A 14,365-nucleotide genomic window follows, 5' to 3' on the forward strand; every position below is an offset into this window, starting at 1 on the left:
CTTTTAAAGGTGTGACTTTTTAAAGGCTAAGAAATGGGACAATGTTGAAACAAAAACAGGATAGCTTCAATAGAATTACATTGGCTTTGTGAATTAATCTTGCCTACTAATGCTTGCATTTTCTTACTAACAGGAGGACTTTTCCTTTATAATTGGAAGAAATAGATAGGAAGAATCTACTGTCTAGGAACGGAGCAACACTTATATGAAGCTCCCTATGTTTGTAAATACCTAGATGGGACCTTTTAAGTGCCATGACACTCAGAAGATTTTTGAAAGTCAGGAAGACCTTTTCAGTAGTTGCACCTTCTCAGTGGAACTCCCTGACAAAGGTTTTGTGCTTCATTTATGCTTTAAATTGCATAAGTTGGGTCATTTTTATTGCGTGTTTTAAGTGAATGATTTGAATACCACTTCATTATTTCATAACTGCATTGGGAATATTTTCGGATTGAAAGGTGAGGTAGAATGAGTATGACATTATACTGGGCTGAAACACCTCTACCTGCTGTAAACCTGTGGAATTTACCTGGGCATAAGCAGAGGTTGGGTGGCCATCTGTCATGGATGCTTTAGCTGAGATTCCAGCATTGCAGGGGGTTGGACTTGATAACCATCTAGGTCCCTTCCCGCTCTACAATTCTGTGATTCCATAAATTCCATTGAACTCAACGGAGCATACTTCTGAGTATGCACGTGTAATTATGTAGAGTGTCAAATTATGTAGAGTGTCAATTTTTGAGCTTTTAAAATATCTTAGTCACTGGTATCTGTGCACTCTGGTGATCTAGTGCTGTAACTGTCATTGGAGGCTTAAAAGCTAGACAATAAACCTTTATTGTCTCTCTTAAACAAGAAAAGAACAGCAACAGTGGAGCAACTACAGCTGTTCCTGGATGAGGCTGATTATCTAGATCAGGCATGTCCAACAGGTAGATTGTGATCTACCGGTAGATCACTGGACGTCTGTGGTAGATCACCGGTAGATCAGTGGCTCCCCCCCCAAAGAAGCTAAAAAACTTTGGCTTCCCTAAAAAAAGCTCAACATCTTTGCCCTGCACCCCTAAAATGACCTGAACCACCCAAAACAAAGCTTTCCATCCTAAAAAAAGCTAAATGTCGCTTTTCTCTTCCCCAAAGAAGTTCAACAACTTTTACGTGAACCCCCCAAAACAGGGTTCCTTCCTAAAAAAACTCAACAACTTTGACCTGAACCCACAAAAAGGGGGTAGATCACTGCCAGTTTTTTAACTCTGTGAGTAGATCACAGTCACTTGGAAGTTGGCCACCCCTGATCTAGATCTACTGCAATCAGGTTCAGATCTGCCTTTGGAACTGAGTCAGCCAAATTCCTTAAATTACTGATGTTTAATAATTCACACATCTTTATATCTCAAGAGGTTGTATGTAGCAGCCTGCTTGTATCTTTGTTGTGCATGACCTTTGGAGACTGCAGAACTATAAATGCAGTTTGCAAGTCTAAGAACAGCTATTTGTGATTGGGAGAAGCATGGGGTATGGTCCTCTTGAAAATGTACAGCCTCAGAATACAGGTAGAGGACCGTGAAGTTGAATACCGGTACCGGTATTTTGCCATCTCAAAAACGCACCACCCATGAAAATCTGTCATTGGAATGAGAAGGGTTCTAATGTGGTCACGTAAGTTTCATGATGTGCAATGGGGCTCATTCCGTAGTATGCATGTTTAAGATTGCAGCCTTAAAGTGCTTTTGATTATAGTTTTTGCGTGTGTGCTAGAGTGGGACCCTTAAGTAGAGATACGTTATCATGGAGACGGTGGCAGACTGTGTCAGTCCTATGATTGTTCCATGGGGCGATATCCTTCAAGGAAGGATGCAAATGGCCTTGGGCTATTTAGGGCTGAGGATAATCTTTCAGCATTTAAAAAATTCACCAAGTAATCATGAAGGCTAAGGCAGTGCTGACCTCGTTGGAGCTCAGTGAACCCTGACGACCATTCCTAACTGAGAGGAAAACGGTTGGCCAGGAAGAGACAGCAGGGTGGGAGACAGTTTCTCCCAGCTCTGTGGATTTCAAACTTCCTCCCCTCCAAGGAATATTTCCATATCAGTCGCTATACACAGAGGAACCCCTCTGGACCTGCCATTGAGCTCCTGCATGTTGCTGACCGTGCTAGGATATGCTCTCAGGTCATGTTGGGTGCCAGCCAGGTCAGTTGGGCCTTGCTGCTGACTGGCCCACTCAAGCCTAGAGCTTGCCCTAGAATGTGCCTAATGTTCCCTCATGGAGTTGCAGCAGAAGATAAATAAAGGCGATAAGCTGCCTGTCACAAAAGCTTGTCTGCCATTGCTAATCTCCTCATTGAGGACCCTCCGTTAAGCTTCCTAGGAATTCCTGGATTCCCAGGAACGTACTTTGCAGATCCCTGTTTTTTAGACAAGATGATGTATATAGGACACTTTTGACTGTCCCAAATTCTCCTTTCCATACCCTCCCAAGTATGACATGAAATGGCCCCAAAGAGAAAATGCATAAATTGTGGCTGTCCTGGGTGCGTTCTGGGATAGCATTCAGGAATTTAAGTCTGTGTAGAAATATCCTTGGACTAAAGCTGTGACCATGTTAGCACCAGATCAAAAGAATGCCCAAACAAGTGGCAGGAATAAACAGATGACACCATAGGAACACGATGGGCTCTTTTCCTGTGCCATATCACTGGGGTAAAAGTGAGGTCTGAAAGTGCCGCCAGTCATAGCATCCTTGGTTAGGTGTGTCTGGTCCAGGGCATAATAAACAATGACCCTGGTGTGAGGAATTTACAGTCTAAATTGGATGAAGCCCAAACTATGCTGACAAAACAGAGTCATGCATGGTCATTGTTGAATGGTTTATATTGTGTTAGCTAGTATGAATTAAAAATGATGTCTCAGCTGATGCGCTTCCAGCATTCTGGAAATTAATGCTCGAAACCTTCCCTGGCAGGCAGTGAAGCAGAAACTAATATTGACTTAATAAAATCTACATATGCTAAACTGTTAATGCAAAATGTGGTGATGGATTAGCAGTTAGCAAAGTCAGCATTTTAGTTTTGATAAAAGTACTTTTAATTGTCAATCTTAAACCTGTTAGGGTTGTTTTGCCTAAAACTACACACTTGCAAGAAAACAAACCTAATCTGCTGCATGCCAGCCACATACATGCATGCTCATGATACTATGAACAAATGTAACATCAGGTCAGATTATTTGTCCAGCTCGCTGAATTTTTACCATGCCTTGTCAGGTGGCTGCAAAGATGCCTGTTTGTCCCCTGCTGAAATTCGGCTTGAAAGAGGCATTCTGTTGTAGCCAAAAGAGAGAACATTGTGGTATGTGCTTGGTTGCAGAGTGTTTGTCTTCCCCATGGACATTTCTCTGGTTTGCACACGTGCCCTTGGGTCCAAAAAGATTGACTCTTGAGGGGGTCTCAGGCAGAAGTTTTTCACATCACCTCCAGGATTCTGTTTCTCGCATTGGCCAGCCAGACGCTTTTGAGAAACTTCTTCAGACCTTTGTGCTAATCATGCAGAGGTTTAGAGAGCGACTGTCATGCCCACGAGCATTGGGGCCAGAGATTGCATGTATGCCCTTTCACCTGTTTCACTCTTTGTGTGTTCAGGCAAACTCCTAAACCAAACTTGTGTTTCTGATTTTAAGCAAAGGAAGGTAGATAACAGGTGGGTCTGGTAGGTGTGGGATCCCAGAATGCAAATTTTCAAGGGTCATTCATGATCTTTTAATCAAGGGTCTGCAAATGTGTTCACCAGCCTACTACCAGTGGCAATCTTAAACTGCATTTGTGACATGCACACAAACACACACAAAGTGAGAGACAGCTAGGTAGGGGCTCACCTTGCACTGGATTTTGGAGGCACCTTTTAGCCGTAAGTAGTCCTACTGCTTCCAAGTGCCTCTGATGGCAAACATTATCTCAGGGCTGAGTCATTGCCCTTCTGCCATACAGAAAGCACAGGAACATTGAACATTGTACAGGACCAACATTTGTGGATTCCAGCTTTTAATCTTACATTGATAAGAGTTTCAGTATTCTGCTGGGCTGGACTGCAGATTCAGCCTGGCATCTGTTCACTGTGCAGAGCTCTTAGAATTTTTTCCAAGTAACATTTGCAGGACTCTGCTGATCCGAATCTCATTTACAGTCTAATGAAACCTGGATGCAGAAAATCCCATAAACAATCCAAGGGGGACACATTGTTGGCCGGTTGTCACAGCTACACTGGCTTCCACTCTAGTCAAGGGAGGAAGAGAAGACAGAGCCTGTCTCAGTACCCATTGAGGATAGGGAGCCCACATCCACGACTTTCCCAGAAGGGGAGCCCTGTTCATCTATTGTAGCAAAACCTATAATGATGCTTGTGCTACCTTAAATTCTAACAAATACAGTATGGTATAAGATTTATCAGATGTGTTTCCTTGAGTTGGTGGTGTTGTGGAGAGAATTTGCAAATAGGAAGGTCAGAGGGCAATGAAATGCAGACAGTACAGACAGTGACAATTACTTTTAACAGCATCTATTCACAAAGGGACGCGGGTGGCGCTGTGGTCTAAACCACAGAGCCTAGGGTTTGCCAATCAGAAGGTCGGTGGTTTGAATCCCCGCGACGGGGTGAGCTCCCGTTGCTCGGTCCCTGCTCCTGCCCACCTAGCAGCTCGAAAGCACGTCAAAGTGCAAGTACAGTAGATAAATAGGCACTGCTCCGGCAGGAAGGTAAACGGTGTTTCCGTGCGCTGCGCTGGTTCGCTGGAAGTGGATTAGTCATGCTGGCCACATGACCCGGAAGCTGTACGCCGGCTCCCTTGGCCAGTAAAGCAAGATGAGTGCCACAACCCCCAAGTCGTCCGCGACTGGACCTAACGGTCAGGGGTCCCTTTACCTTTACCTTTATTCACAAAGGATAAGTAGGTGATGAGAGAAACATCCTGGCATTGGTCAGCTAATTAAAATATATTGTGACCCATTATCTGAATTCAAGCCACAAATGATAGAACTTAGCCCCTTGACAAGCCTACATGCGTATTACTAAGGTTCTTCTGCATACCCTCCAACATTTTGTGACAAAAATTCAGGGCATCCCCACACCCCACACCCGTCGCTGACGCCTCCCTCGCCCGCCTGCCCACTGCCCACAACCCGCTCGCTCGTCCCCTCCTTCCCCCTCTCTTATCTTTGCTGTCTTCTGCCTCCTGCTTTGCAGCCTCACAAGATGCAGCACGGCCTTGAGCGGCCTCTGGAAAGGTCGCCCCTCTCCATGCTTGCTGCATCTGGAAAACCGGGGTATCCCGGATTGGGATCAGAAGCTGGGGCAAACCAAAACACACCCATCCTTGGAAATTCACGCTTTCTGCATTGCAGTTTTCCTGAAAAGTAATGTGGAAAGCATGCACGAAATGGATGGGGTGGGGAGGAATTCAGTGTAGTGGTATGGCAATCATTCTATCAGAACAAGCATTTCAGCTTGCCAGATGGAAGAATCTCCCTCAACTGGCCCCAAACATTGTTCTGTATGTTCTCCCTGCAACCTCAAGCCAATTTGAAAGTGGGGAGGAGGGGAAAGCCCCATTGTGTGGTACTTCTATTAGCAGGACTTGTTAGTTGAATCTGGCCTTACCATTAGTAAAAATAGCATACAGAAATCCATTATATAAGGGGAAATCGCTTTGTATATCAGACAAAGTTGCATACAGAGATTAGGAGAAATTTGTACTAAAATGCTGCTGAATTTTCATGAAGACATTTTTTTTAAGCAAAGTGATATGGAAATGTAGAGAATTTAATTTAACAGTGGGGAAAAGAGAGAAAACAAAATTGATAGATTTGCCCATCCCTAGCTAGCAGTGGGCAGAATTGAGATGTATGAGATCTTCTTTGCTTTTAACAAGACAACCAAGGCCCACCAACTGAAGCCAGGTAAAAAGAGTGGCTTGAGGGCAGAACCAAAGGCAAAATTAGTGGCTTGGGGAAAAGGTTATCTTCATTGTCCCCACCACCTCTTCCTCCTTCACTCCCCGCCCCCTCATCCTGCAACGTTTTCCCAATGCAGCCTACAACTTGGGTCTTGCTGCACTGTGGATATAACCTTCTCCTTTTTTTTCATTAGGTATATGTGTAGTCTATGAGTTTCTTTTTGTTCTTTCTATGCACATAGAAAGCCATCATTCAACCGTTCCCCATTCTCATTTGTCTTCTTTTTGATAATTCACTATTGTTTTAAGCATCTGGTTAGAGTTCAAATGCCTCTTAGAAAACCTGATTAAGGTTGTAATCTTCCTTGCCAACTCAACCGCCTGCAGGAGTATGTTGCCTACTGCATCTCAGATCAGGACGCTCCAAAGGGACATCAATCATTCAATCTCTTCCACAATTAATGATCTAAGTAGCTGTGGCGTTTCATGCCAAGAAGATATTGATGTCATTGTAGGGCTTGATTTATGTTTAGTTTAATTATGTTAAAAGAGCAGTGCCTCAGCTAAACTGGAGCATTTGATCATGTGTTAATTATCTGAGCGATCCTAGGTGTTGATCCTTGGGCGGTCGTTCTTTGAACAGATCCACTGTTCAGAACCTGCCTCTTTATTAAATGATAAGAAAATAGCGACCATAGGTTTCTAATTGTGGGGGAATTCAAAATTACCTGTGTGACCTATGAAAGACTGCCAGGGTCCATGAAGGAAGGATAGACAGAATCACTCAACAGGTAAATAGATGTCCTTGTTAACTATGTGTCTGGGTATCAGATCTCAGAACACGGAGTGTTACTTTTTCTCAGTATTGGCCAGGGGCCCATTTGTCCAGGTCTCTCTTAATAGAAATGCAGTTCATCCCCTGGCTTACTGTGAAGTGTGGCCCTCCATTTTCATTCAGGGAAAGGTGAGCACTGCTTGTGAAGTCTGACCCAGTTATCTGGAATAGGCAGGACTGGGGGGGGGGATGTGAAAGCTGCCATTCCTATATCTAGAGACTCATCATAGCCTCATGCCTTTCCCCACACCTCCCTCCTCTCAGTGCATCTGGCACATGGTTGCGACCCTGACCCCTGCATCTCACCCCTGCCTCCTAGGCTGCCTGCCCCTTTTTCTGTTACTGGTTTGATCTGTGATGGTACCTACTGTTGTAAATTCCATGGCATGACACTGTAAGGCTGTCCAATCCAAGTCTGGTTTAAAAATAAATATCCCTAAGAAGGGAGAGCAGGAGGGGGCCTTGACGTTGCCCATCCTCATTTGTCTCTCCCTTGGTGATGCATTTTCTTTTTCTTTTTTGGCAATGTGTAAGGGGTCACCAGCAATGGAGATTGAAATGCACGACTCACATTCCTGCAAGATGCCAATGCCTTGTTGGCTTGAATTCCCATTGCAGTCATACTGAATGTAGTGTCCTTCACTTCCTGCAAGGGTGGCCATGCGTCTTATTTTACAGAAGACAGTCCTACATTTGAAAGGATGTCCAGTTCAAGGCCAAGCAAGTTCTTTTAAGAGCCTTAAGAATAGAGATCTGGTGCTTTGAAGTTTGCCCATCAACAGTTGGCATCGGGACTGGAGACTGAGCAAGCACGCTAGTCTGCCTAGGGTTTCTCCAGGTGACATGGTTATTCAGCATTTGCGCGGTCAGGCGGAGTCCCCCAATACCCCAGGCAGCCCCCGAGCAGAATAACAACACCAGACAACGTTCTATGGGATTAAAATTAGCCACAACTTTATTAAGATTCAGATGTAGGGAGACCTTGGTTCAGGCATTGGGCGTTTATCCTTCCCAGTCCCCAGCCGGGGATCTGGGTAATTTCAGGGTTATCCAGCATATGGGGGGGGGTGGGCTAGCTCTGGAGAACATATGTTCAAGCAGATAGCCAGCCCGCCCCTTTTTCGCTGCTGCTGGAGGGGGAGGGCAATGACGACCTCTGGGCGTATGGTCAATGCCTCCCCCCTAGACCCCTTTATGGGAACCCTGGTATTGCCGCTGCAATGGGGGTGGGGGGGGGTCACCTCCCCCACTCCCCCCCCCAATTTTGGTAAATGACTAAAGGATTCCACCCAAGGCCTGTAACCACCAAAGTTGTGATGAATTGCTACGGGAAAGCTGAAACCTGCCAATGTAGGGAAATTCCTTTCTGGCCCTTCAACAGCGGCCTTGTCGTAGCAGTGCCTACGTGCGTGTTCGCCTGCGGAAGTAAAAGGTTAACCTGTAATGTAAGCATTAATTTTGGGAGTGGGGGGTGGGAAAGCTCTGGAGCCGTCGGCTGCTTCCCAGGTATGTCTCTCCTTCTGCTGTGTGCACTGTATGGTTACCTCCTCCTACATGGCCAATCCCCCCGGCAACACCTCCCCCAGCTGGATTGGACGGCTGGCTGTGTGGGCGGAGACCACAGGTATCCAGCCCAGGAAGGTGGTGCCAGCCTCCGAACTGCTGAGTGCTGTCCTGGGGATCCCAGGGGGCTGCGCGCAACCGCGCAAAATGCGCACCCCTTTTATATGGGGAACGGTCATTATCCTGATTTGCTTGCAGAAAGCTTCCATAGTGGTTAGACTATTGTGCTGCTTTTGTTGAGCTTTCGTTATGATTTAGTTTACAGGGAAGTTATACAAGGACTGTTCATCTTCTGCCAGAACTTTAAAGGTTCTAAAGAATTAGATATAGAAAAAAGGAAATACTGTACAGAAGAAGAAACACAAAAGAGATAATTAATAATTATAAAAATTACAGTATGCGGTTAAATAAAGAAGCTACAGAGTAATAGGCTGAGAAGTAGGTGAGGGAAATGGAGGGGGTAGGGGGAAAACTGAGCAAGGATTATGAGTTAAAATAAAACATGTATGAAAAATTTTTGTTAACTTTTTGTTAAACTTTTTTTGATTTTATCTTTGTAAAATGCTTTTGAAATTCAATAAAGATTATTTAATTTTTTTAAAAACCAATGACTGTTCATCTTGTGTTTATCATGACTTGCTTACAAGGTGTCTATATATCTTCCCATTGATATCACTTGTTAATCCCAGACTTTTCAGTGGATTTCCCTGTCACTTTCCTAACCACAGAAGTCTGTTGTTGTTTCTTATGTCAACTTGTTGTGCTGGGGCAGCAGAGCATTTTAATCCACTTTTAACTGTGCAAACCTAAATGTTTGCCATGCTCCTGCAAAATAGTGACAGTTTGGAGGTGCCCCTAGTCACACTCTCCCCACTATGGTGAAATGTAATATATTTCTGTTGAATGTATAGTGATTATTCCTAAATTTTGCCTATATGGCCATCCTACCAGCTGCCCCCAAACAACTCATAGAGGTCTCATTTTCACTTCTCTTGTCCCACTGTTTTCACCTGGGAAAACCCACTCTTTACAGCTGAATTGGAGCAAACATCAGTCAGGTTTTCTGTGGATTGACGTTTGTTCTGATTCAGCGATAAAGCTGGTCCCCCAAGGAAAGCAGTGGGGCAAACAGAAAACTGCTCAGACCCTTGCCTTCAAAAGCACAGGACAAGTGCAAAGTTTGGGTCCATCATATAAGTGGCTCCATCACATAAGAAGAGATAAGCAGCATTTTGATCTCATATCAATTCAAGTTTCAATTGACTCCACCCAATTTATTACAAAGCTGTTTGCTCCCATCACTACTCATTCCTTTTATGAACACAAACAAGTATTTCAGGCGTGTTTATATTAGGAGGACCAACTCTGGTTGACTTCTTCATCCATCCCTAGCTTTGTTGGTGGTTTTTGTGCTTAAAAGGAAGGTACTGCTTAAGATGGGCTGATGCAATCGTGCTAAAGTTCTAGACGGCAGCCTTTGTGGGAAGACCCTTGTGCATGGAGACGCCTGAAAATTAGCATGATGTAGGGTTGTCTGATGTTATTGCCAAGTTGTTCCTTTGATCTCATTTTTCTGGAGTCACGAATGACTGAGGAGGGCTGAGCTTATAGCTGTCAGTGGAGAAAGATGTTAGCTGCTATTTGAACTTCCATTGAGGTAGCCATGTTGCAGAGCTGTGACAGGAGAGGTTTCCAATAAAAGGAAAATAAGTTCTTCCACCATAGCACAGCCTGATCTTTTGTTAAAGAGTCGATGATAGTAGGTGCTATTGGAATGTTGCTGCTTGTGAAGACTACTGGAGAAAGAATATTGAATTGTTTGCTATATTGCTACCATTAATCACTATAAGTCATTTTCTACATTACACTGAGGATAGTGTCTTGTATTGCAAACATAAATAATCGTTCCCAGGGCTATATACAGACACAAGTTAATGGGTGAGCCAGCAACTTATATATTGGCAACTTCCACAATTTTCTGTGCTCATATTTTCCTGTTGAAGGATACAGATTTCAGCACCGTTTCTTTGAAATGAGGGAAAGGTCATAGCTCAGTGGTAGAGCACACGCTTGTGTACGAAAGGTCCTAGGTTCAAACCTCAACATGAAATGCCAGAGAGCCTCTGCCAGTTGGACTAGATAATACTGAATTAGGTAAAGGTAAAGGGGCCCCTGACCATCAGGTCCAGTCGTGTCTGACTCTGGGGTTGTGGCACTTATCTCACTCTATAGGCCGAGGGAGCCGGCGTTTGTCCGCAGACAGCTTCTGGGTCATGTGGCCAGCATGACAAAGCTGTTTCTGGCAAACCAGAGCAGCGCACGGAAACGCCGTTTACCTTCCCGCCAGAGTGCTCTCTATTTATCTACTTGCACCTTGATGTGCTTTCGAACTGCTAGGTGGGCAGGAGCTGGGACCGAGCAACGGGAGCTCACCCCGTTGCAGGGATTTGAACTGCCGACCTTCTGATCAGCAAGCCCTAGACTCTGTGGTTTAACCCACAGCGCCACCTGGTTCCCTTAATTCTAGTACTAATACTGATTCTAATACTAATACGGATTATAATACTGTACCTAATTCTAATACTGAATTAGAAATACCAATATTTGGACTTGATATGAGGTGACTTCCTTGTGTTCCTAATTCTCCATAAACAGGCACACATCAAGTGTGTTAATGGAGGAACATTAATCCTAAATCTCTTCCCAGTCACTCCTTGCCTATTAGCTGCTTTGATTGGGTTTTTCACTCTGTGCCTCTTCTCAGTGAGTTCTTCTGGAGAGTGAAAGCTTTTGTGGTTAAAGATTTGGTTAAAGATTGATTTTACCTTGTGCTGTATATTCTGGACACTTTGCTTCCAACATCAGTTCTTCAGGCACAATAAGACATAAATATGCCATTGGGCCTCCCACAGATTAGAGTGGAATTAATCACACTGATTATATGCTACCAAAAAAGGAGATGCTGTGCCTGTTTACAGCTTCTTGGGGGCCTTCTGTGAGCTGTCAGGGCTTAAAACTGCAGATTCCTACCTCCTCGGCCAAATGTCTCCAAATGATTGTGGAGCCAGAGAGCTGCTTAACGGGATGCACAGGGTGCCGAAAACATTCCCCCACAGAACTGCCCTCAAAGGATAGGGATCTCTCTCTCTGAATGAGTTAATAGGAAGAATCGTGCTCTCAATAAAAAGGAGGTTGAAGTGTGGTGGGATTTGTGCATCAAGAAACAGAATGTCCTGTGGGTTATCTAAATAGCATTGCTGGAGGAAGGACAGAGAGTGCTATGTACACACCAAGTGACTCATGTGAGATTCTTGAAATGTTTCATTGGGTTGTAGGTACTTAAGTGCCTTTGAAAGATTCACTTCTTCACACAGCACATAGTTAACCTATGGCAGAGGTAGCCAATGGCAGAGGTAGCCCTTCAGATACTGTTGGGCTCCAGTTCTGTCAGCCCTGGCCAGCAAAGCTAGTGGTCAGGGATGATGGGAGTGGCAACAACATCTGGTGGGCAACTTGTTGGCCACCCCTGACTTAAGGATTATTTGCTGCCACAAGATATTGTGAAGGGCACTTGGTTAGATGGCTTTAGAAGGGGATTAGACAAATTCATGGAGAAGGTTATCAATTGCTAATAGCCACGGTATATATATATGTATGCTCTTTCAAGGTTCAGGGGCAGTATGCCTCTAAGTACCAGATGCTGAGCAGCAGCAGAGAGAAGGGTCATGCCCTGCTTCTCAATTTCCCAGGTTTATTTGCTTGGCCACTGTGGGACTTGATGTTGGATACTGTTATTGGAAGGACATAGAGGGGGCTTCTCCCAGAACTTCGTATCAATGGATACGGCAGATTGCCTCGAATGAGAAACTTACCTATCAACTGAGCATGGCAAGTGGGGAAAAAGAACATGGACACATTTACAGCAGAATGGTATTGTTTTATTGCTTGCACAGCTAAGATGGACAACAAGAGCCTTCCTACAAGCATATAGGATCTTCTGGCTGGTCCAACTGCTGGACACTCTTCATTCTGCAGATTGAAACAGTCTTTATGCTCTTTGCTGCATTTCTTGACTTGGTGCTTTGTTTCTTGCTGCATCTTTGTTATTGTTTATGTTGTGAAAACTAAAATAAAAAGTATCAAAAAGAAAATTAAGAAATATGTTTTATTAGTTTTCCTTGGCATACCTTGCATGGAGAAGAACTAGATATAGGTAGGTAGCCGTGTTGGTCTGCTGTAGTCGAAACAAAATAAAAAAAATTCCTTGCACACGAAAGCTCATACCAATACCCTGTTTCTCATATTTTAAGACATACCCATAAAATAAGCCATAGCAGGATTTTTAAGCATTCAAGGAATATAAGCCATACCCTGAAAATAAGACATAGTGATAGGCGCAGCAGCAATGCCAGCCGCGGCAGGAGGAGGAGGAAAAAAATAAGACATCCCTTGAAAATAAGCCATAGTGTGTTTTTTTGAGGAAAAAATAAATATAAGACGTGTCTTATAATATGAGAAACACGAGAAACACGGTAACAAACTTAGTTGGTCTCTAAGGTGCTACTGGAATGAATTTTTTTATTTTATGGAGAAGAACTGTGCAAGATCATCTCTGCTTCTCTGTTAAAAAAGCCTTCTCAGACTATCACTTTGCAGCACAACAGTCACACAGTTGTTACTCATATGCTGCACCCAAATGCCTCCTTTCAAGGTAGCGCTTTTGTTGTGTAGCTACCGTGTTTTCTCACAACTCTGACTGCCATATGTTATCATATGTGCTTCTTCCACCAGTTGGTGTATTTTGACAGCAATGGAAATGTGCTAGATCTGCAAAGCTGCAACACTGCAATTTATTGAGCAAAACATCTGGTTGTGCAGAAAGGGTATACAGTGGTGCCTCGCTTAACGAATGCCCTGCTTAACGAAATTTCCGCTTAACGAAAGGATTTTTCGAGCGGAGCTTGCCTCGCTAGACCCATGCGTTTTACGAAAAATTTGTCTAGCGAATCGCGGTTTCCCATAGGAATGCATTGAAATTCAATTAATGCGTTCCTATGGGCAAAAAAATAAAATAAAAAAATTCAATGCATTCCTATGGGATTCGCTAGACGAATTTTTCGCTATAAGAAAAGACCCGTGGAACGAATTAATTTCGTCTAGCGAGGCACCACTGTATTCAGTAGATGCCCATGATTGTTGCACAAACATCACACTTTATCCACAGTAGCAGTAGCAGATAACATACATATCCAAAGTAACAGGGCAGAGGCAGGACTGAATTGAAATTTGTCAGTGACAACAGTTTTCTTGGTCCTGGTAAAACTGGTTTTCTCAATGATGATTGCTTAATGTAAACAGAATAAGTCTGTAATCTTCATAATAAAAAGAGTTTTGATTTAAAAGAGGATTAGGCAAATTCATGAAGGATACTGGTAAGACTATCAGTGACTATTAGGCATGATGGCTATGTTTTGCCTCCACAGCAGGAAGCAGTAATGCTTCTGAATACCGGTTGCTGGAAACTGCAGAAGGGGAGAGTGCTGTTGGGCTCAGGTCCTACTTGCATGCTTCTCACAGGCATCTAGTTGACCACTGTGAGAACAGGATGTTGCACTACATGGGCCTGATCTAGCTGGGCTCTCCTTATGTTCTTTTGACTTCGTTGGTTTTTCAAGCAAGCTGCTATTGCAAGCAGACTATATATAGGTGTCATAAATCTTTCGGGGATCAAATTGTGAATTATTTTCAAAATAAGGAATTGTAGAAACTTGGAGCTTATTTTTGCTTTATGGACAATAAGCAAGGTAACTATATTAGTGGAAATTGAGAGTATAACAGTATATAACTTACCAGGAAATCTGTGCTTTTGAGATATGTAAAAGTTTTTGTTTTCCCACAAGGTAGATCAATGATTGCACATTTATTGACTGCTGCCCATGTGATAATTAATCACTGTTGGAGAAAAGTAAATGCTCCAACATTGCAGGACTGGATAATGAAGATATGGGAAGTGTTCCATATG

General features: G+C 43.7%; 1 protein-coding gene across 2 annotated transcripts in view; it reads left to right on the forward strand.

Annotated features, from left to right (window-relative positions):
* The window catches only part of JPH2 (junctophilin 2), a 62,475-nt gene that overhangs the window by 30,965 nt on the left and 17,145 nt on the right, over window positions 1-14,365 (forward strand). The gene's annotated exons all lie outside the window — the stretch shown is intronic.

This window comes from Zootoca vivipara, chromosome 7 (assembly GCF_963506605.1).
Source record: "Zootoca vivipara chromosome 7, rZooViv1.1, whole genome shotgun sequence".
NCBI classification, from domain to species: Eukaryota; Metazoa; Chordata; class Lepidosauria; order Squamata; family Lacertidae; genus Zootoca; species Zootoca vivipara.